Source organism: Haematobia irritans, chromosome 1 (assembly GCF_050003625.1).
Source record: "Haematobia irritans isolate KBUSLIRL chromosome 1, ASM5000362v1, whole genome shotgun sequence".
In the NCBI taxonomy this organism is placed as follows: Eukaryota; Metazoa; Arthropoda; class Insecta; order Diptera; family Muscidae; genus Haematobia; species Haematobia irritans.
Window position 1 is genome coordinate 2,066,300 of NC_134397.1, and position 23,058 is coordinate 2,089,357.

General features: G+C 32.4%; 2 protein-coding genes across 8 annotated transcripts in view; one reads left to right on the plus strand and one right to left on the minus strand.

The window, feature by feature from the left end:
- Positions 1-23,058, minus strand: part of Fer2 (basic helix-loop-helix domain-containing Fer2) — a 105,689-nt gene that overhangs the window by 34,074 nt on the left and 48,557 nt on the right. The window lies entirely within an intron of this gene.
- The window catches only part of LOC142219984 (organic cation transporter protein), a 47,218-nt gene that overhangs the window by 7,389 nt on the left and 16,771 nt on the right, over positions 1-23,058 (plus strand). The window contains exon 1 of one of the 6 annotated variants that reach the window (XM_075288817.1): positions 17,543-17,687. The exons of the other annotated variants lie outside the window; for them this stretch is intronic. The gene's annotated coding sequence lies outside the window, so the exon portion shown is untranslated. Of the gene's footprint in view, positions 1-17,542; positions 17,688-23,058 lie in introns of those variants that run through there. 6 annotated transcript variants of the gene reach the window in all.

Genomic DNA, 23,058 nt, shown 5'->3' on the forward strand with positions numbered 1-23,058 from the left:
TAAACCAGAAGATAGGGGATTATATATGTCCCACGTAGGTTAGGCTAGGTATTGTGACAGCCTGATATTTCAGGCTCACTTAGACTATTCAGTCCATTGTGATACCAAAGTGGTAAACTGTGGGAAAATTTTACATTGGAAAATCTAGAAATAGCAAGTAAAGAAACATTTGTACAGCAAAACTGTACTACCTCCGGCGAAACTTGAACTAAATTGTAATCCACAATTTATGATTTTCACAATGCGTTGCAACGAATTGGTATGTTTTTTAATTACACTCAAAAAAAGTGAACTCTCTATTTCCCTAAAGCCAATTTAACAACATTTTTGTTCATACAATTATTATGTTTGGAGAAAGTTTGCCTTACTCCTATATATTTTTGCGTACGTTAGATAAATGAACTAAAAAACGGGAAAAAATCATACACAAATTAAGCATAAAGATTTACTGAACACAATTAGGGGAGCTTTCCAGTCAGACGTCAGCGGTGTTGACGGATGGGACAACTGGTAGAAATGAGAATGGGTGTTGTCGGGACTCCCTTTGAAGATAGGTAATGGACTGTATGGTGTGTACTGTCGACTTATTTGTTCTCTCACGTATGAGAAATAATAAGTTGGAATTGATTACCAATTTTCCCCCAAAACGAGAAACCAAATAAAAAAAAAGTGTATAAGTATAGCTATCGTGTGTTTTATTAAGAAGAGAAGGGACCAAGTGGATGCTCACCTTGATGGATGTGAAGTTGAACAGAACAAAATTCAAGCGATATTCTATCCATCAAACCTATGATTCTAGTTTGATTTTATTATCAATTCACAATAAAATTCACTCGATAACAATTCAGCTAAGTATAAGGCAAACAAATTCACAATAGGGAAAATTAACCAGAACTGACAATTCAAAAAAAATTCAATAATGGAAAAATTCAATAAAAATATAAATCCTTAAATCTAAGATCATAATTTAAGGACAAATTAAATTTGTCCATTTACTAAATTCGTATTTCTCACAAAATAGTTCATTATTTCTTTAAATTTGTAAATTTTACTACAAAAGCGTCCATCATGAACTTAGTATGTCACTAAAGACTTTCTTGCCATTTTGAACTCCAATTTTTTCCTTCAAACTACAAAATTTTCTTTAACATGTGAAAAAATTATTTATGTCTAATAAATTTTCTTGAATTTGTCGAAAAATATTTACTCATTTTTGTGATATCGGCGTGATGCCATCGCATGTAGTACTGTTTAGTTAAAAATTTCTAAAAATATTCAAAATTTTCTAAAATTAATCAAAAGTTTTCTTTTTGGTGGGTTCACTATTTTTTCAGTGTACATACATACTGAATTAAAAGAAAAGAAAAAATTGTTTGAGGCAAATCGTAACCCTATTTAGCTTGCAGTAGTTCATTCTTACTATTTTTAGAAAATCGTACGATACTTTTCTTCTGCTTTAGCTTACATTGAACTTATTTGTATGGCTAGTGAAATTAATGCCCAGTTTAAGTTTATAAATTGTTTACACATATTTTGGATAAGGAATATGGAAAATGAAACTAAACTAAAACCAATTTTTTTTTTGTAATAATAATAAGTTAAATTTGGCATTCGTTTAACTATGGACGTATATATACATACATATAAATATATATGTCCTAATTTGTGAGGTTTCACTGTATATTGATTTAAACAAGTCATACTTTCATTTAAAGATTGTGGCCTTTAAATCAATATTGTGAGTTTTTAAAAAAAATTTCCTGAAACCAATGTGCACTGTGAATACATGTGATTGAACAAAATAAACATTCACCATTCACTTCTTAACTTGTAACACTCTCGTAGTTACAACTCTATTTGCAATAATTGCAAAAACAAAGACAACTACAATTGCGAGAACAATTCAGTGCTAGCACCAGCTACGATAACAACATTGTCGCAAGTATGTATGAACGTTTGTCTCTCCATCTCTGTTGGTTTTATTTTATTTGTCCCAAAGCTCCAGGTTCATCAAGTAAATGTATCGCTATATTTACAACCAGGTTAAGGGATTTTTATGTACGAGTGCGTATGTGTATGGGTGCGAATGTAAATAAATCGAAATAAAACATGCACACACATTCATTCATTCTCATACACACACTCGGAAATAAGTGTAAATCTCTTTTTTTGCTCTTCTTCCGCTTTTGTGCTACTGTTTTGTTTTTCTTTTTATCTTTTTTTCTTGTTCTTATTTTCATGCTTCAGCTTAGTTCCGTTGTTGTTATCCTTGTTGTTGTTGTCCCCATAAAAAATTCTCATAATGATAATTCGCCCCAAGGACATTGGCAACAGTCTGTTGTCTTTTTCCATTGTTGTTATTGTAGTCCCATTATTGTTGCCACTTCTCAATATCTTTGTTGGTGTTCTTGCTACTTCTATCACTGCCACGATTGGTGTTATTCTGTGTGAGTGTCTTTTTTGCCTAGAGATGCGTCGGTGAGTTGGATGGGTAAAAGCAGTCAGTTGTTTTGTTTAAGTATCAAAGAATTTCAACTTCCTCGTTGATGTCGTCGTGATTCTCCCAAAATGAGAGTATGGCTGTGGGTGTGTGTCGGAGTGTTTATGTCATGTAATTGTCACAGCTTGTAGAAGAATTGAAATGCCTAAAGATTTTTTTGAAGATGAGTGAGTACTACATGTGTCAGTAGTAATTGCTAGCATTTTTTTGGATACTAACAGAGCAGAATATACACAAACAAACATACACATATAAACTCATCTAAACCATGAGATGACAACATTTTCACGCACCTGTTTCTTGAAATTATGTTAAGTTAAAAATTTCAAAGTTTTGACTTTTTGAATTCTTGTCATTAAAAATCCAAAAAGACAAGGGCCAATAAATGTGTCTATTTGACTTTTTTAAGGAGGGATGGGGTGCCAACCATAAATCCAAGCCAAAAATAAGAGGCAATCTCTAACATGGATTCCGAGTTAAATTAACATATACGTACCTTCATGGGAGGACACCAATAGAATGTGAGTCCATCTAAACTTATTGCATTTTCTATTTATAGATTCGCCTTACACTGGACCAATCAAACAATGACTTTGAATTAAGACCTTCCTGATGTAAATGAAGTAAATTATCTATTTAGAATAAAAAATTATGGAAATTTCAGTTCATTGTGATGGAATTGTGGAAGAAACTTTTCAGGTCAATGTATTCAAAACAATATTCATTATCATTTTCGAAAGGTATGCGAGTAGAACACTTTTTACATTGAATGGGTTTTGTTAACAAATTGATTTGATACATCCCATCTATGCATGGGTCATAATCATTGTGGGAATATGAAAATTTATATATGGAAACTTTGCGTGCGAAAAGCCAATTTCATTTAACGAGAATTCTAAATAAGCCAAATTCATTATTAAGTACCATGTAGTAGCTATATCCATGGAATTGTAATAAATTTAAAATTCTATGCAATACGTTTTAGTTATTACTATTAGGAATTTACAAAACGTAGATGTCTATGCTTGTACAGACTGACTAAAAAAATATTCTAGGTTCATTGTATTTTGCAATGGACTACAAACAAACAAAATTGTCTGCTTACTTTAAAGAGTTATATTTTTAAAACCAGTATCACTTGCTGATTCTACCCACACAGAAAAAAATATCACCAAAATATTTCCAATTAAAAAGTTAATTGAAGTTGAAAATTTTTTCAATTAATAAATTAATTGATACAATTAACTTTTTAATCATGATAGAAACATTAAGTTAATTAAGTCAATGATTGAACATTTTAAAATTTTTAATTAAAAAATTAATTAAAACAATTAACTTTTTAATCCAATTCGGAAGACTAAGTCAGTTAAAAAAGTGATGAACATTTTTTTAAATTTTTAATTAATTTTTTTTTCAAACAATCAATTGTTAATCCATATAAAAATTCTAAGCCAATTCAAAATGTAATTTTTTAATTAATAAATTAATTGAGTTTTGCAATCAACATCATTTTAAATTTTTAATTGAATCAATTAAAAAATTAATTGAAATTTGGTAATGAAATCAATTAATTTTTTAATGAAGATTTTTTTCTATGCTCAATTAAAACTCTGATTGATACTATCATTTTCGTGATTGAAGACATTTCAATTAAAAAATTAATTGGATCAATTAATTTCGTGATTGAATCAGAAAAAAATTTTTTTGTGTGCAGTATCACTTGCTGATTCTATTTAATGTTGTTCGTCTGTTCATAAAATCTTCTAAAAGCAGCATTTTGTTATTTAACACTAAAGAAACCCAGTTTTTGGTGTCAATGTTCAAATGTGAATTGAACACGCAGCAAATGGCAATGAGTGCAGTTCTTTTTCATTATAAGGGGTCTCATTTCTCTGCTAAAAGACGAGACACATCGAGGAATTTGTGCAGACGTTTTTACAAGGGTTACATTTTCTCGAAAACGAATATTGGACATAATCTAACCTTGATTATTCAGATTTGGGTAACATAAAGAGAATACTCTGATCGTTCAGTATGCGTCTATGATGCCGTTATGGGACAAACGTTCCAAATGGTTATAATTTGTATAAAGATAGATCAATGATCCCTCTGTATAAGAAGTACTTGAAGATGGTAACGTTCGCCAGGAACGGTCAAAAGGAAGCATAGAGAATCCAAGGTTAATATATTTCACAAGAGGTTCTAACGATAGCGTTTTACATAAACGTGTAGTAGAGGGGACACAATTTTTTTCCATTAATCTTTATTGAATCTTTCGTATGTGTCCTTCAAATGTTAACAAGCCTCTTTCAAGGGCATTTGGATGGGTTTTAGTTTATTGATATAGCGTAGGCAGTGATTAATTTCTTCTGCAACGGGTTTTACATATAAGTCTTTGTGGATATGTACATTTCTAACGTACCAAAGAGCACCGACCCTTTTTCGTAAGTTATGGGATTGTCTCCTCTGTAGTTTGTTGATGTTAGTGGCACATGCTGTTCCCCAGAGCTGAATACCGTAGCTCCATATCGGTTTAATTATGGTTTTACAGGACTTTGTATTCTAGTGGTAGAGTTGAATGGTGAAAAATAAGCCATTGCAACTGATTAAATTTTAGTTTTATTTGCGTAAGTTTTGCACTTATATGACGCGACCAGATTAATCGACGGTCAAGGTGCATTCCTAAAGAATTGAATGTTTTTATAGGGGGACAGGTATTCCTGTTGAGTGTAAATGTTACATGGCTGCATTTAGTTGCGTTCACAGCAATTTTCCATTTTAGAAGCCATTGTTCTAGCTCATGGACATGCATTTGCAACTGGTCTGATGCGATGATTGGGTCACGATGAGTGCTTATAAATGCAGTGTCATCTGCGAATGTGGATGTCATAGTTAATGATGTAGTTGATATATCTGCAGTAAATATGATATATAGTAGGGGACCCAGTGTACTACCTTGCGGTACTCCCGCGTGGAGATAGTGCCCTTTGCTTTGACTGTGTACGTCCGATTTGATAGATAACACCATAACAATCTATGGGTGTTGTCTGGTAACAGTGTACAAATGTTATAGATGAGTCCATCGTGCCATACTTTATCAAAAGCTTGAGAGATGTCTATAAATAAAGCTGAACAGTAATGTTTCTTCTCGTAGGCTTTTCTGATTTCATTAGTTATACGGTGTACTTGTTCTATGGTGCTGTGGCTTTCTCTGAATCCGAACTGGTGGTCTGGAATCACACCATTTACACAATAAAAAGGTTTGACTTTCTTTAAGAAGTTTTTCTCGAACAATTATAATAGAATTGGAAGTAAGCTTATCGGGCGATACGACTTTATTTGGGTTGGGTCTTTACCGGGCTTTTGGATCATAACTATTTCGGGACATAAAAAAAATTGTTTTTTTTTTGAGGAGATATTGAATCGAGCCTAAATTTGACCTTGGCCTCGATTTTTCTTAATGATAAATTGTTAGTGAAAGTGGTGTAGGATATAACATAATCGTCTATGACCGAATATAGCATCTCCTTATTGATTTTCTCGCGATAATTTTAAAGTGTGTCCCCGTGTGGGGACATTGGGCAGATTAAGTATGAAATTCTCCAAAAATCTCCATTACCTGGTAGTACAATTTTAAACTTTTTTATTACAATAAACTTTTAACAAATTGAATATGACACTTGTTTATCAAATGCGACCAAGTGTCTTTGTTTATAGATCAGATGCAGTATAAAACTGCCATACGTGTATTTAAAATTACAAAAATAACGGGTAGCACATAGTTGTTAGACTTCAAACAGGTGTCCTCATATGGGGACAGAGGGCATTAATGGGTTAAAAATGGTTATTACTTAATAGACGTCAAAAATATTATATTCTGTATCCAACAATCTCATTTATATATATTCCTCAAAAAATCTGAACACAAACACAGCAACACCCATCAAAAATAGACGGCACGATTTTTTGCAATAATTATCTTGCACTAGCACAACATTGACTTATGATTATTAAATTTTTATTTAAAATAAAAATAAATGTATGTATTGAGATGAATATAAAAAATCTTCTGTTCTTCTTCTTCTTCTTCTTGAGCATTAATTTACTAACAAATATCATGCCATTGTTTATAGCCGCCTTTCTCCCTCACTATTATGGCCAAGTTTTATTTTTATCTGATGATTTCTATTTATATATAGTATATAGGATTATGAAATGAAAACAATTCAATAAAATAATTTATTGGAATCGCACCAAATATTCCAAATCAACCAACTATATCAAATCGGCAAATGAGCAAACATTCTCCGAAGATATTGCGAAATGTTTTGCCAAAGATATTGCAAAAAATGAGAATTTAGACATGTGTATAACTTTAGCCTATGGAGGTCAGCACTATATGACTTAGTATTTTCAAGAAAGATACCTATCAAAGAGAGCCGGCAATATTGGCAACTGGCCATTATTTTGATATTTTGTGGGCTATTCAGAACAGAATAAAATCTAACCCACCTGTGAAGAGCATATACCAAAATGGATTTTGGATATGAATTGACACTATCGAATAAATAAAATTAAGACAATAGATCATTTTTTTTTCTCAAAATAATATGGTATTAGATTTTGTGATCAATTTGAAGTGGATAGACAAAAAATAGGTGTGTTTGCCAGTTTATAGAAGAAAAATTTCCAAAACTTGTATGTTCATATATTTATTAAGAAATTAGTGTCAAGGAAAAAAACATGGCCAAAAAAAGCAATGAAAATATTCTGTGATCAATGTGATCAATTTGAAGTGGATAGACAAAAAATAGGTGTGTTTGCCAGTTTATAGAAGAAAAATTTCCAAAACTTTTATGTTCATATATTTATTAGGAAATTAGTTTCAAAGAAAAAAACATAGCAAAAAAAAAGCAATGAAAATATTCTTATAGAAGAGGTGCAAAATCGCAATAGTTCTTCAAATGTGCTGAGACTTCAGAATTTAGAATTTCGGATTAAAAAAAAAATTATTTTTTTCTTAGCTTTTTCGAATTTTTTTTTATCGCTAATTCTACGTCTACCGGGAAATGAATCGGTACAATTTCCAAATATTTTTTGTTAAATTTTCATTATTTCATTTTTCCTTGCTGTGTTTAATTCACAGTAAAATTCCGAAAATTTAAATTTATTGGAATTTCATATATCACCTCAAAAGGCTTTATGTAAAGTGAAAATTAAATCCATCTCTAGAAGAGCATTTTTTGAAATGTAATAGCTTAGGAGGAACTTCCAATTTATTTGCTGGTTGCCAATAGGTGCGTATGATCAACATGAATCGTTTGTTCCACATACTCAACATGCAACCATCGTAAAGTGTATGAGATTCTGAGGAAAAAGACGACAAAAACTAGGATACACGGTAGTTCCGATTTCGTCTAAAGGCATGTACTATGTTCATGTTTCACAAATGAAAACTAAATATTTTCCCGGTTACTTTTCTTTACCATGGTATTTTAAAGAAGGAAACCCCATTGAATTTATCGTTTTTGCAAAGAAATGACGTACTTTTATTCTTATATTCCTCGTTCAAATTGGGTTTCCATGTGAAACGGGGAATTAGAATCGGTCCAAATACTAAAATGGTTCGTCGGCTAACACCGACAAAACTTTAAAAAATTGTTCTTTAGTAATGAAATAAAAAATTGTTCTTTTGTAATGAAATTTCGAAGTTCTTAGTGTAGGGGCTTTGCAGATCGATTATGAAGTTGGGTTTCTCTTAGAAAATATGAGAGAAAAGTATGTTGCAAAATAAACTCGTAAACCCAATCAGACACAGGTTTTAATCTTGGTATTGTCGACTCATGAACTAATCACCCAAATTTTCATCTGATTTGTTCGGAATCAGATATGTTATGCTGTTTGTTTTCATTTTTTTTTGTAGACACTACAATTTAACGACGATTTGCCAGAAATGTGGAAAATTATGTTATTTTGGATTCACAAATAAATATACTAGAGATTATTAATGGTCAGTCACCGTAGAAATCGCTTTCACTATATAACTACTGCCGTATGTACAAATCAATGGCAAACAGGGAAATTGAAGAATTGATTTGAGCTTTAAAAAACAAAAAACAACCTACCAAAGGTACAAAATACATGACAATTCAAACAAAAAGGTGTTCTCACACAAATTGTAGAAATTATCACGCAACAGGGAATAGTTTTGCAATTGCCTTAAGTATGCTCTTTAAAAATAATCACAATTATTTATGTTCATAATTGGATGATTATCATGTCGACACGCAAATAAATTTAAATTGTTTTTGTTTTCGTATGATCTTCGAAAATGCCATGATTAATTGCTCTGCTTCATGAGTGGAACTCTGAAAAGAACCCAAGACATAAATTATGATGATGACAAAAAATATATATATTTCAAGGTCTTGAGGGAAAGCTTTATTATCTCGCCCTGACGCTTCTTGAACTTGAAAGATTGAAATGAATCTTTTGCAAATGATGGTTAAAAATAGCCACAAACTCATATATATGAAGGAATCACTCAACAGCAGTGAGCATATTTACATAGATACACTAACACACACACACACACACTGGAATACACTCTGGTAAAGCAAACATCTATGCGGTCAATAATGCCAATGATTAATATTAATTAAAGTTGTACATTCTTATAGTGAACAGAGATACATACGCACACACGCTTATACTTATTTATACGAAGATGTGTGTGTGTGTGTAGATAGTAATTTATTTATTTGCACATAACAATGATAACACCCAATGTTATATGGCGTGTTGAAGAGGCAATCGTATCATGCCCCACGAGTAGCAGTAATGAATTTTAACCCCCATCCCTTGTCTGAAGTGTGAGTATCATGGACACACTCGTAAACAATTTCGATGGTATTAGCTATGCCACAATTGTAGGGTGCCTAGTTTTTGGAGCTATCTGCACATTCAATTTTTGCATGTGTGGGTTGCTGGCTATGATGGGTTTTTGTTAGAATCAATGCAGTGAGCTCATAGCGATGGGTGGAGAGGGGGAGGTGGTGGGTTGCTACCATTGAACAAAACAAATTGTTCATTGCGAATAATCTTCAAAAGTTTATGATCTTGCAAGTGAATTGGAAAATAAATCTTTTTTTAATTAACAATTTAGAATTTGCCTCAACACAATAGACCATGACGCCATAAAAAAAAAATTTGTATTACGATATTTCCAATTTGCTATGGTGATCAGGTGCAATTGTGGTGTGTGAGGGTGATGGTGATGGAGGTGTTCTAGTACTACATACTACGTCTTAAATAGAACTACATTATGCAAATGAAATAAGTCTATTGTTGTCCAAACACTAAGAATTGAAAATTTTTGTCTAAATCTAAGAAGAGAAGGGAAATGTGGATTTTCTAAGTAAAGATATTTTTGCAGTTTGGAGAGGATTTTTTTTTATGTGGACAGATCAGTTACAATCTACGTATGGCCATGAACTATCTCCAAGTGAATCTTTCAAAGGCTTTGGAATTGAATTTTCAAAGTCCAATGATTTACTTTTTAAAAATATAAAGCTTGCTTCAACAAGTTCGTGATATCAATGACACACTATCTTGGAAACAAATTTCCAAAATTTTAAATGCCTGACGCATTTCGGCCCGAAGAAAAGTAAATAGATTTTTTTCTATTTAGCAATCAATATCCTTACCGAAGAGAGTATACTTCACTTGATACAAACAAAAAGTGCAAAGCCCAAAAGGATTTATCGAAGAGCCGAATTATGTCTTAACAAAATTGGTGTCATAACTAAGTCGAATGGAATATATACGGACTTGATATATCACCACCCAAAAATAACATTTTGCTCTTAAAACATGTTTGAGGTGATCATATTCCTTCTCTGGGTGTATTATTAAATATTATTAAACTTAGTTAATTTATTTTAATAATTAGAAGATTTATCGATCATGATATAATTAAGTCGTCCTGCACGGCGATTGCATATTTAATTATTTTTAATTTATTTACTAACTTTCTTTATCGAAGTTTTTCTCTCAATTGCCATTATCGAATACAATAACAAAATACATTTCATTGGTACTAAAGAATATTGAAATGCATTTATAACACTTTTCAATAAAATATTGAAATGTTAACTGCAAATAAATTTCGGCTCTTAAAAAATCCAAATATAAATATCTGGAATGAGTGCTGGTTTATTTTGTATAATGCCAAGTTACAGCAACATCCTCATCGACCTTCCATGGATATAAATTTCATATCCCAAAAAATTTCTTTTTTCCTTTCACATAAATTGCAATTCCAGACCCGTGTGTAGCAGAGGGCAGCGAACGTTTCTTGTGGCCAAGCTAAAAGTACTTTGCCAAAGTACTCGTGTCATTTTTCTTTCTTGTATTTCTCTTTTGTTTGTCCAACAAGTCAACACCTGATTTTCTTTGTCCTCATTTCTGAACATCTTCCGATATTAAGTTAAGCCATGACCACTATTCATTTTCATTCTCCTTCAATTTACAAAGTTATTTGTGAAAGGATTCACTAGAAGTATTAAAGTAAATAAGAAAAAAGTAATTGCTGATCCCTAATAATGCCATTGTTTTCAACAAGAGGACAATGGAACAAAGTGCGAAAAGTTTATTCTGAGATTAGATGGCTTAGGTTTTAGCCTTCAAGGAATTTTGTGATTTCATTTAAGAATTGCACGTGACAAATTCAATCCAGGAAGTTTATTTCGTTTCTAATTGGATGATATAGATATCATTAAGTAACTGTATTGGAATGACTGATACATGACTCATAAGAAAAAGGAGATGGGGAACAAGAACTAAATCAAATTTAGGTGGTCAAACCAGAACCTAGATAATGGGATTTACTTACAGAAAGCTGTTCGATTTTTCTTCTAGTCAAAAACTCAAATTTGCTTAATCAACTTTTTATTGTTGTCGAATTCGAAAAAATCTAACTTTAAAAATCGACTATGGCCAATCGATTTTTGACAACAGATCGATCGGCTTTCAACGCTGCAATAAGTTAATCACTCGTGCAACATTTTATTTCCAAGCTTTATGAGCTTTTTAAAAAGGTTAAAAGTCATTTTTTGGCATTAAAAAAGATTTATGAAAAATTCGAAAATACTTTTTTTTTATAATTTTTAAAAAAAGTGGCCACCGATGAGAAAATTGACCTCATGAAAATGAGCCCCAAACCCAAATGAATCAGGGCCTCAAATGTGGGGCGATGTTTTATAATGACTCCGAACAGAATATAACAGAGGCATGGAAATCGACTGAAACCCCTTAAACCCCGGCCGATGGGTGGTCATTTTTATAGAATTGGTTTGGTATTAACTCACTTTGGAACTACAATATATATAAGATAAATTATCAAACCCTGTTGAATGCAAAAACAGATCTCACCAGGTGTCAATAGTTCATCTTCATACGGGCCTCAAAAATAACATAGATTTACTCAGTATAATTTGGGTTTTTAGTTAATTTTCATGGCATCGTTTTTTCATAACGCCAAAGTCGACATTTGAAAACTTGGAATCATATGGAAAACTATAGTCTTCCTGTGCTTTTGGATATAAGACCTACCAAGATTCGTTGATATACTCATTACGAATATTGAATACCTTGAATGCAATATTTGTTTTTGTTTTATTATTGTTATTCAATTGAAACCCATGCGTTGCCTAGGTGATATTCAAAACCATTAGGCTATTTTCGAACAATATCGCTGTACATTTATGTGCATATAAAAAAATAAGTTTACATTGAATTTGCACTAAAGTCTAATCAATAAAAGTATCCTATAAAATCTATCCGCATCATTTTCAATTTGCAAATCAAACACACACAGAAAAATCGTAGAAGAATAATTAGCCATTGAAATAGGCTTTTCTAAGGAAATCATGCAAATATCTCATGCCATAATCAACATATTGCACTCTGCAATTAATATATCCATCGATATTGTTAGACTTTATTATGGCTTGCTATCGGATAATCAGCCTTTGTGTGTGTTCTCGTTAAAGAGAAATTAGAGCAAATTAATTGCACCGCCCACAGTCCATAGTTGATTACGGCGGCGGCACCGATGGCATCCAGGTTATTTGAAAATGAGAGCAAAATAATTTTCCTTGGTGGAAAACCAGACAGATAGACAAACTTTCAGCCATTGCCATAATTGTAGTCGTAGCTACATTCAGAAATACGCATATTAATTCATTCATGCAAATGCATTGGCATTTGCATATGCATATGCTACCATTTCATATCAACATTAGGGTGTAATGAGATCAAAAATGGAAAACGGCAAACTTTCTACTTACATTTTCTGTCATCGATTTTGTTTTACTTTTTTGGTAGGCAATTTAGAAATATACCAAAAGGCACATAAATGTTATTGATATTTAATCGACGTGAATGGCAAGACACATCGACGCAAACTTCATGACAGTTTGATGGCAGAGACCTCTAGCGCTTCAGTTTTGCTTACAAAAAATGGGAAAATATATAAACAAAACATAGTCAAAACTCTACAAGAGACTTTGCAGCATATAAGGGCTGTTTTCTGTTAGCACTGGATATGCTAAGCCGTTAAGGACTAAAAGAAAACAGAGTACTCGTTTATCCAGGACATGTCCAAAAATATGCAACACTGTCATCAGCTGTTTAAAAACAATTACGGAAAAGAAGTGAAATCATGCACTTTTAATGTATGAAATGCTCCAATTAGTAATAAATATTTACTGCTGCGATTATTTATGACACTGTATCACTTTGAATTTCATGTTTTTCGATAAAATAGTCACAATAAATTGCTATTGTGAATCGAAGAAGCGTCACTTTATCCAAATACAATCTGGCAACATCGGCGCGACTTGCACTGATGAGATGTTCTGGATAGAACACCAGTGCAACAATGTTCTGGATAGCCCATACAAATGTTGCATCCAGTGCAAAAAGAAAACAGTCCTATATTTGATTTTATCGTATTGATTTTTCTTGTTTAATCTTCTTGCTTTTGTGCTATTAACCATGATTATTATCTAGGCTGGCAGAAAAAATAGGGCATTAGAGGGTTAATACTAAAAACTGGTTATACTCGTGACATTTCTGAGTACTGCAATGTTTCTCTACCCGTAGAGAAGGAATATGATCACCTGCTAGGAGACGTCAATGATATTAAAGATTTGTTTCGGATTTATCCAAACCACATTGACTGTACTCCAAAACAAGTTTCTTTGATGCAAAGACAGTCATTTGGAAGTCAATTCCAAACTAACTTTCAAGTACATACTATATTCATTAAAAATTGTTAAACATTTTCTATTCGCTATTTTAGGACTTGGATTACCATTAAATTCTAAAAGCCGTAAAACAAATTTCGTACAAACATACAAACATAGGTCCTTTGGTTATAATAATTTCTTAAAATGGAATGTACTCTCTTCCTCCGACATAGTAAGAAATTTAAAAATACGAGGGCAGCTCGGAAACTTCTTAGCCTAGCACAAAATGCGCGGTATAAACAGAAAAAAGTTAAGTGTTTTGGAAACTTCCATCTCTGTTCTCTGTGAACACATGTTAAATTTTGTTTCGATCTGGCAACTCCTTCATATAGAAACAGATGTTCAAAAAAGACGCATCCGCAATTTTTTTTTACAATGGAGAAATTTGAAATGCGTGCTGTCATTAAATATTTACATAAAAAAGGTTTATCGGGACAAGAAATTCATAATGATATGGTGAATGTGCTCCTTCATATGCAACAGTAAAAAAATTGGGTTGCTGAATTTAAACGTGGTCATACAAGCAATGAAGATGAACCACGTAGTGGACGTCCAAAAACAGCAACAATAACAGAAATTGTAGCCAAAGTGCATGATATGGTATTAAATGATCGACGAATAAAAGTGCGTGAAATTGCTAATATCATGGGCATCTCAAAATATCGAGTCCATTTCATTTTGCATGAAGAACTACAGATGAAAAAGCTTTGTGCATTTGTTAACAGTCGATCAAAAACGCATAAGAATGAACCTTTCTCAAGCTTGTTTCGTTTTAAGCGAAATAAAATGGATTTTAAGCGTCGTAACATACTCCAGAGACAAAAGAACAATCCAAACAATGGACTGAAGCTGGAGGAAGTGCCCCAAAGAAGGCAAAAACAATTCAATCGGCTAGTAAGGTTATGGCAACGGTTTTTTGGGACTTCAAAGGTATTTTATTGATTGACTATCTGCAAAAGGGTAAAACAATAAATTCAGAGTACTATTGCAACCTTTTGGATCAATTAAATGTACAAATTCTCCCTCGTATATACACAATTTTCCACTTCCCAAAAGAGTTATTGCTATTTTTTTTAAACTTTTTTCTGGTCGTTGAGAGTATAGACCACATTGTGGTCTGTTCATGAAATGTATATTCTTGCCCACTATCGGCCACTTGTAAATTATGAAGCTGTGGATATATCTCAAATCACAATTTTGTCAATTGAAAGAAATGGTTTGCTTAGCCTATCGATTACTGGACCTATCCAATAACTATCTTTAAAACTTCACCATAGTCCATAGAAAAATAAGACAATTCCTAAACAACAGTGTTCCACAACTAGCCAATTTACATTGTAATAGAGAAGAATTTTATTAAATACTATCTATAGAACGATGTGGATCATCACGATCTCTTGGCAAGGTATCTATAATAGACCAGCATGAGTTCGGAAATGTTTGATGAATTGTCATTGTCAACGACATGCTGTCTATTGTAACTGACAAACGATACTCAATATAGTGAGTACATACACACACACACACACTCACACTGCTAACTGCAATCATCACATATTTTTCTGTCTCTCTGCATGTCTAGCAGGTTGCCCACAGACTTCCGATATCTAACATTTATTTGACGTTGTGTGTGACACATACCCAACAGGTCGTCCCAGCTTGTTGCCGCAACCGCTTGATCACTTGTTCGTTCGTAATTATTTTCTCACTTGGACTTTTTCGCGCAATTTGCGGTTAAGTGGTCGTCGGGTCGTCGTCAATGGGCCCGGCAACTATGCGAGTAAGTATGAGTATCGGTTTCGATACATTGTACGATATGTTAACATGATGGATGTCAAAGAAATTTTCTAACAAACATTTGCACTCAAGCAAATAATTCAGGGACGTGGAAGAAGCAGATTAAACACATCTCGAAATGGGAGATATTTGTCGTGAATATTATGATTTAAGTTTGAATGTCTATATATATTTGACTTAAAAAATACTACTGTATCGCACCACATATCGTTATAATAGTACGAGTAAGGTAGCCAAATATCATATTGGTTGTCCTACAAGGAACTACAAAACCTAATGAAGGCTCAAATGCAACGAAATTCATTCAATTGTGGCAATCAAATGGCAAAAGATCTGAAAGTACCCGTAACAAGATGCAATATAGTGGGAAAACTTTTCCGATTAGAAAAGTTTTCCCACTAAGCAAACTTAACCTTCAAAATATTTATGCAAACGCTTCTTATACAACCTTTTCCGATCATCTTGAAATTTGTCATGAGGTTTTTTACTTTGGCTCTAAAGCATTATCTATCGATCTTGGATACAATAAGTTCAAATCTCTTTTACATATGTATGTTTATCACAGATTTGCCCACATTTCTTTTATTTATACTTATTAATAAATCTTTTTAAAATCTTGGTAATATTTTATGAACGTCGCAAAATGTGCGAAACATAAGAAAAGTCGGTTCAGAATTAGATATACCTCTCATATATGGTCAAATGACTCCCATTTATTAAACGATTTTATTTAATTGTGGCGAAGTGATATCTTATTGTATCTATTAAACTTACATGATATCATCCAAATCGGTTTATATGTATCACCAGAATTACCCATATATGCACTCAAAAAATTTCGACAAGTTCTAGAAAATTTATTAGGCATAATTATTTTTTTCACTTGTTAATGAACATTTCAAAGTTTGTAGGAAAATTGCAAAAATGTATTAAATACCATCCGAAGCTCATGATGGGCGCTTTATTGGTAAAATGTACAAATTTTAAAAAATTCTGAACTATTTTGTGGGAAAGTAGAATTTAGTAAATCTTTATGCTTCATTTGTGTTTAAATTTCGGTTCAATTTTAATGACATTTGACATTTTAATGACTCAATTTTCATGACCGATGTTATAAAAGGTCGCTTGGGAAAGGCACAGGAAGACGTTCAAATGAAGTACAGTGAAGGGTATAATGCAATAAAAAGTTCGGCCAAACATAAATACTTTTACATGGTATTAGTACGGCAGTGACCAAAAATTTATTGGGTTCTAATAAATGGCCTAAGGCAAATGTTTCTAAAGTGTATTTTTTTCTCACAGTTCCAAGTTTGAGATAAATTCGCCTACGTCTCTGCTATATTTCATTAAACAATTAAATAGCATTAGTTACGAAAATAAAAGAAAACAAAATTGATAATAGAAATGTTTATAGTACACTTCAGCCCATTCATACGAACAAAAATAGTAAATAGCATGATGATAAATGTGTAAATGCTTCCTAACACTCTCTGTGTGACATGTAAACAAAATATTAAAGTTAATCGCTAATTTAACTACCGATTATCTATGTTAAACTATTATTTACAAATTAATGACAACACTATCTAACAAGCATCGATTATGGCACCCAGCTTTGGTTTGGCATATCGATAAACGGCTAATGAGTTTTGGCACCTTTCATCATTAGCATTTAATGGAGGGGGAAAAAGATATATTTTAATTTTTGTTTTCCTATGATTTTCGTTAAAATCGTGATCATTGTATCACTTGCGACAAAACAAACAAATTCAATAAAATAAAATGGTACACAATTTGCAACATTAGCCAGCATGATATGAAATATTTAAAATTAACAAGCAATTCAACACTCGCGGCCAGTATACAAATCCGGTTTTAATTTGAAATTCTTGATATTACAACTGGTGGCTTAAAGCTATAATAAATACAATGTGTAGCTAAAATTAAAAATTATTCTTAAAAGTTGTTCAACCGAAGAAAGTTTCCATTGCAAACGCGTTAAAAATATCCTTCCATTTTAAATTGCTCATAAGGGAACATTCCACATTGTGTGAATTTATTTCTTTTCGCGTGAAATCGTGAGTATATGAATCATGTATCTGTTGTGTTTGCACTAATGTTTATGTATATTGTATAAATAAATTTAAACAAATATTGACCTGGAATCTCAATTGGTTGTCATTTGATATTAATGAACCAACATTAGTTCATTGGAGAATATCTAATGGTTCGATTAAAATTAACAAAGATCATGTATTTAAATCATTTTTCACAGCTTACGAAATTTGCAAACGTCTACAGGGTATTTGTGACAATGGTTACCAATTCACACAAGCCGATTTTTTGTGAGAAAAGATTTTTATTGATTCCAATGGCAAAACTAAGTGGATGTAAACCAACCCATTTTTTTCGATATGTCAATTTTCAGCCTGAATCTGCAAAGACGGATAAAAATTGGGGGATCTAATTAGATATGATTAGGTCTCAAAATTAGTCTCTCTAGATCTAAGCAGATATAGCCAGATAAGATATGATGAAATTATATATGATTATATAATTCCATACATGACGAGATCTAACATCAAATTCGACTATATATAGGTATAGATAAAATTATATCTAAGACCTTGGATGTAGGCCAATATTGAGATGTGATCAGATCTTTAACCCTTTCACTACCGAAATAAACCTAATATTAAAAACTTTTTTTTTCTTCTGTTTTTGCTCGTACTAACAGCATGTAGAACAAAAATTGTCATTTTGAAAACCTACCTCTATTAGCTTGTTCTGAAAACTTGATTCTTGAATTTTTGACCAAATGACCTTACGAAAATAAGCGCTATTTGGCCTATAATATCTTTCAAAGCGTGAGAAAAATACAAAAAAGAACCCGAAAAAGTATCAGCTATAGTTTTTGTATAAATGTCCATTTACTAGAAACATACAATAGAAAAATAGCCTCAAATTTTCGTTTTTTCGTTTATTTTTAAAGAAGTTTATAAAAATGTATTTTAGACCTCGCCAATATATACAATATTTATAGCTTATTTAGATTAAAGCCTGTACTTAAAAATAACATCAAGTAGTAAATCGAAACTAAGTGGGAAAATAGAATTTGGTGTCTTTTTCGAATGTCCTTCTAAGTAGACATCGGTAGTGAAAGGGTTAAAAAAATGGTGGATCTAATCAGATATGATCAGATCTCATAATTGGCCCCTTTGGATCTAACCAGATATGATGAGATATAATTAGATGTAATTGGATATAATCCCATATATGACAAGACCTAACATCTATGTTACATTTAGGGCTATATATAATTATATCCAATGGTGATTTCGTTTGGGAAAAAAAGTGTTGTATACAAATGGTACAACATTTTATGGTGTTACCTCAGTGTTGCCGAAACCCCTTGCAATGACAAACGAAATGTGGCGGAAATATTTCGATTATTATTAACAATTATTATTGGAATCTCGGCTAACACGCAAATTTTTCTTGAACTGAGGGATATAGTTAAAACTTTTGATTTTATATATTTTTAATGGTCTTACTTCTACTTCAGAGTACAAATTAATTACATCCTCAACAAAGTTTTTAACTCGCCGTTGGTCATTTCGTCCAAGCAATGATGTTGTAACTTCTTCGTCGTCAGAAGAAGAACTACTCTCCAATAGTGCATCCACAATGGTGTTGGCCAAAAAACCGCGTTTTGCTTTTCGCATTTTGCTTTTATTTTAAATATATTTGTTATCGCGGCACTAAACAATTGAAATGCTTCTTCTTGGTAAATTAATCAGCTGTAGTGAAGAAATTGAAAAGCAATCACAATACACGCATCACACACTTTCTTTTGTATTTTCAACAACGCCATTATTTAGGTCGATGAATAAAAGCGTCTTCAGCATCTGATTGAAGGTGTAACCATCTGCACCGCAGACCAGCTACGGTGTAAAATGGGTTACACTTTTGCTCTTGCGATGGGTAACACCCCGTCAATCGAACGTGCACATTTTGGGCAGGCTGCACTGGATTTTCCAATCGAACAAAAATTTTCGATTTATGGGGGTAAGGTGTAAAATATGCAGCATATTTTTTACCAATCGAAATCACTATAAGGCATTAGTTCTATGCCAATATTGATTAGTCTTTCTGGCATATTTTTAGTCCTTACATTGCTCTCTAAAATAACCCAAGTGGAAAAGTCCAACGAAATAGCATCTAGAGAATTGAAAATTTATCGTCATCGAAGAACACAAATATCATATAGCTGGCACATCTAGTTTGATAGATATCTCAGCACGAATTTGTTAACACTTTCTGTCAGCTAATCTCTCGCGATTGGACTATTTTTTTTAAAAAGATTTGCTTGGAATTTTAAAACTAATTTTAGTTTACATTCACACAGAAAAAGAATAAACAGTTTTATATTATAGCAAGAATAAACTGCGAAAATTGAATTAAATTTTATACCACATTTTGAAATTTCCACACAGCGTTGTTAAAACCAGAAAAATTTAATGTTCCGATGTACAGTTGTAGCTAAACTCAAGAAATAGCACTATCCCATAGAGGTTAGGTTAGGTTATGTGGCAGCCCGATGTATCAGACACACTTAGACTATTTAGTCCATTCAGTGATACCACAGTGGTGAACTTCTCTCTTATCACTGAGTGCTACCCGATTCCATGTTAAGCTCAATGAAAAGGGACCTCCTTTTTATGGCCGAGTCCGAACGGCTTTCCACATTGCAGTGAAACCACTTAGAGAAGCTTTGAAACCCTCAGAAATGTCACCAGCATTACTGAGATGGGATAGAAGAAAATATGAACTAAAAGTATAGAAAAAACCATTAGTGCCAAATCATAACCATTTTAACCATACAGTAGTTCATTCTTATTATTTTTGCTTTAGTTTAAATTGAACTTAGGAAGGTTCATTGAACTTTATACTATAGGTGTTCACGTGAGTAATAGTTTACTCATGCACACTCACGACTGCAAAATCATACTTACGCACACTCACGCACGATATTTTTTGGTAGGACTCACGCTCACGCACGAAAACGTCGTGACTCACGAAAAATACCGTGACTCACGAAAAATATCGTGACTCACTAATAATTTTATGATTAATTTACCTTACCGAAGTGTCTGAAAACATGAGCATTATTAAAATCGAGAGTGTTATTAAACTCTTAACATCCCAGGTGTCACTAAAATTGTAATTGAATTTAACTCTTAAGCGTTTTATGTTGGTGAGCAGGAATATTTTCGTAAGTGTAATTCGTTACTCACGCACACTCACGAAGATATTATTTTCGTGAGACATTACATTTTCATTGGACTGTGGAAAATTTCGAATTAAATAATAAAATTTAACTACAAACAATTATTTTCTATAGCGTTAGTTTAACTACGGATTTTTTTCGGTGCATATTGATTATATAAGCCCTTGTTTTGATAGAGCTCATATACCCCCGAGTTGATATGATAATGGCCGAAAATGCCCCCCAATTTTGTTAAAAATTTAAACTATGAGGTTTTAATTTCTTAAAATCATGGATTTACTAAAAATATTTTTTCAGCCTTGCCACTCACATCCATGTTGCAGGGTATATTAGCTTTGGTCCGATTGACCTATACGTCCTTCCTACCGGTTTATACTAGAGCACTAAGAATGAATATAAATGAAACTAATATCGAAGAAAATTTGCAATTCAATTGTAAATGAGTAGTCAGCAGTAGTAATTGATGGAGGGTGGTACATGCGAAATACCACATTGCCTTCTCCATATTTGTTTATATATTTATTTAGTTCATTAGAAACATTAATTATTTTCTACTCTAGCACACACATACAAATACTAGTGGCTGGCGGATTGATTTAAACAAAACAAAAAATAAAATAAATAAATAATTTAAGATCGTTCAGATGATGGGCGCCGCTTAATTTGTAACCATCATTGACGCCGCCATAGTCCACCCATAGCATTGGTCATTGTTTAGAATGCAATGTCTGCGAGTGGAACAAGCGATCGGTCGACGTGTTTATGGTCAATTTGAATAAGAGCCAAAATGAATTCCAGACACATTCTAACGTTTTTTTTTTTTATTTTTTCCGAATCGAAACAATAAATTAATGTGTCAGTTGTCGGTCGATCAGTAGGTCTACTTGGAGAACATGGAAGTCATTTTTTGCATGGAACAATGTAATTTTCAAACACACCGACCCATAATTGAATTGTTAGTCTAGAATCACTCTCTCAACTGTTGACATCGAAAATTAATAATGCATTCAAATGCATTGATGTGAAAAGTGTCATCGTTCACGGCCATGCAAATACATCATTCATTAGCCAAGCCTATTTTTGTTTTGTTTCCCATAAAGATGAATGAAGAAATTTTTGTGATGGACAAGATCACGTGTTCGACATTTTTGTGCCAACAATTTACAAAATATTTTTTAGACATTATATTTTAATACAATCTTAACATAAAATTGATGAGAAATTTAACTTAAAATCCATTGAGAAATATTTAATTTAAATATACACAAGAAAAACGATGACTGTTTTATGTAGGACCTCGTGCGAAATTTGAACTTGTATTCAATTTTTTGAGATTTCCTACAAACATTTTTGGATTTTTAATTACCATTTATGAAATTCTTACTTCTCATAAAAGCAAAAATGAATTAAAATTAAAAAAAAAAACATTATTGGAGCCAAATCATTACCTTATTAACCACGCTGTAGTTCATTTTTAATCATTTTGGAAAGTGTATGAACATTTTCTTCTTCTGCCATTGAGTTTATTTGTATGGCTATTGAACTTTACATCCACACTCAGCTCATAAAATTAAGAAAAAAAAAAACTAAATCATAATATTTTTTTGCCATAAATATAAAATAATTTGTGCATCACTTTAACAACGGACTTTTTTCTGTGTGTCCTAACAAATTACACCATCGCAAATACCGCCTTAATTAACCCTCATCGGAAATGTCATTTCATTTGAAGCTATCCTAGTTTTTGTTTAGATAGACACGCCATTGTGTTATAAATTCATCCTCTTTAACCCGAAAATGAATTGCGATTTTCAACATAGTCACCGTACACTTGGCCATGCGATGCTTCTATCCATCTGGGAGATTTGTTTTCTCAAGGCCTGCAAAAGCGGCATTATGAAGCAGGGCAATTTTAGGCACAATCCCTCGGTATGTAAAGTTCTTTTATCTTATTGCACTTGTCCGAGTAGGCTGGAGGGGATCACACCTTGAGAATCCCAGAAAACGGTGCACTGAAAAAAATATTGTCGCGAGGTCAAAGATTTCATGCCTTTAAAATACGAATGCAAATTTTGCTTAACATAGAAGACGCATTTCTCTAATATAAATTTTTTTCCATGTCCAAAAGTCGATAAACTTTTCAATGAAGTCGTATTGTC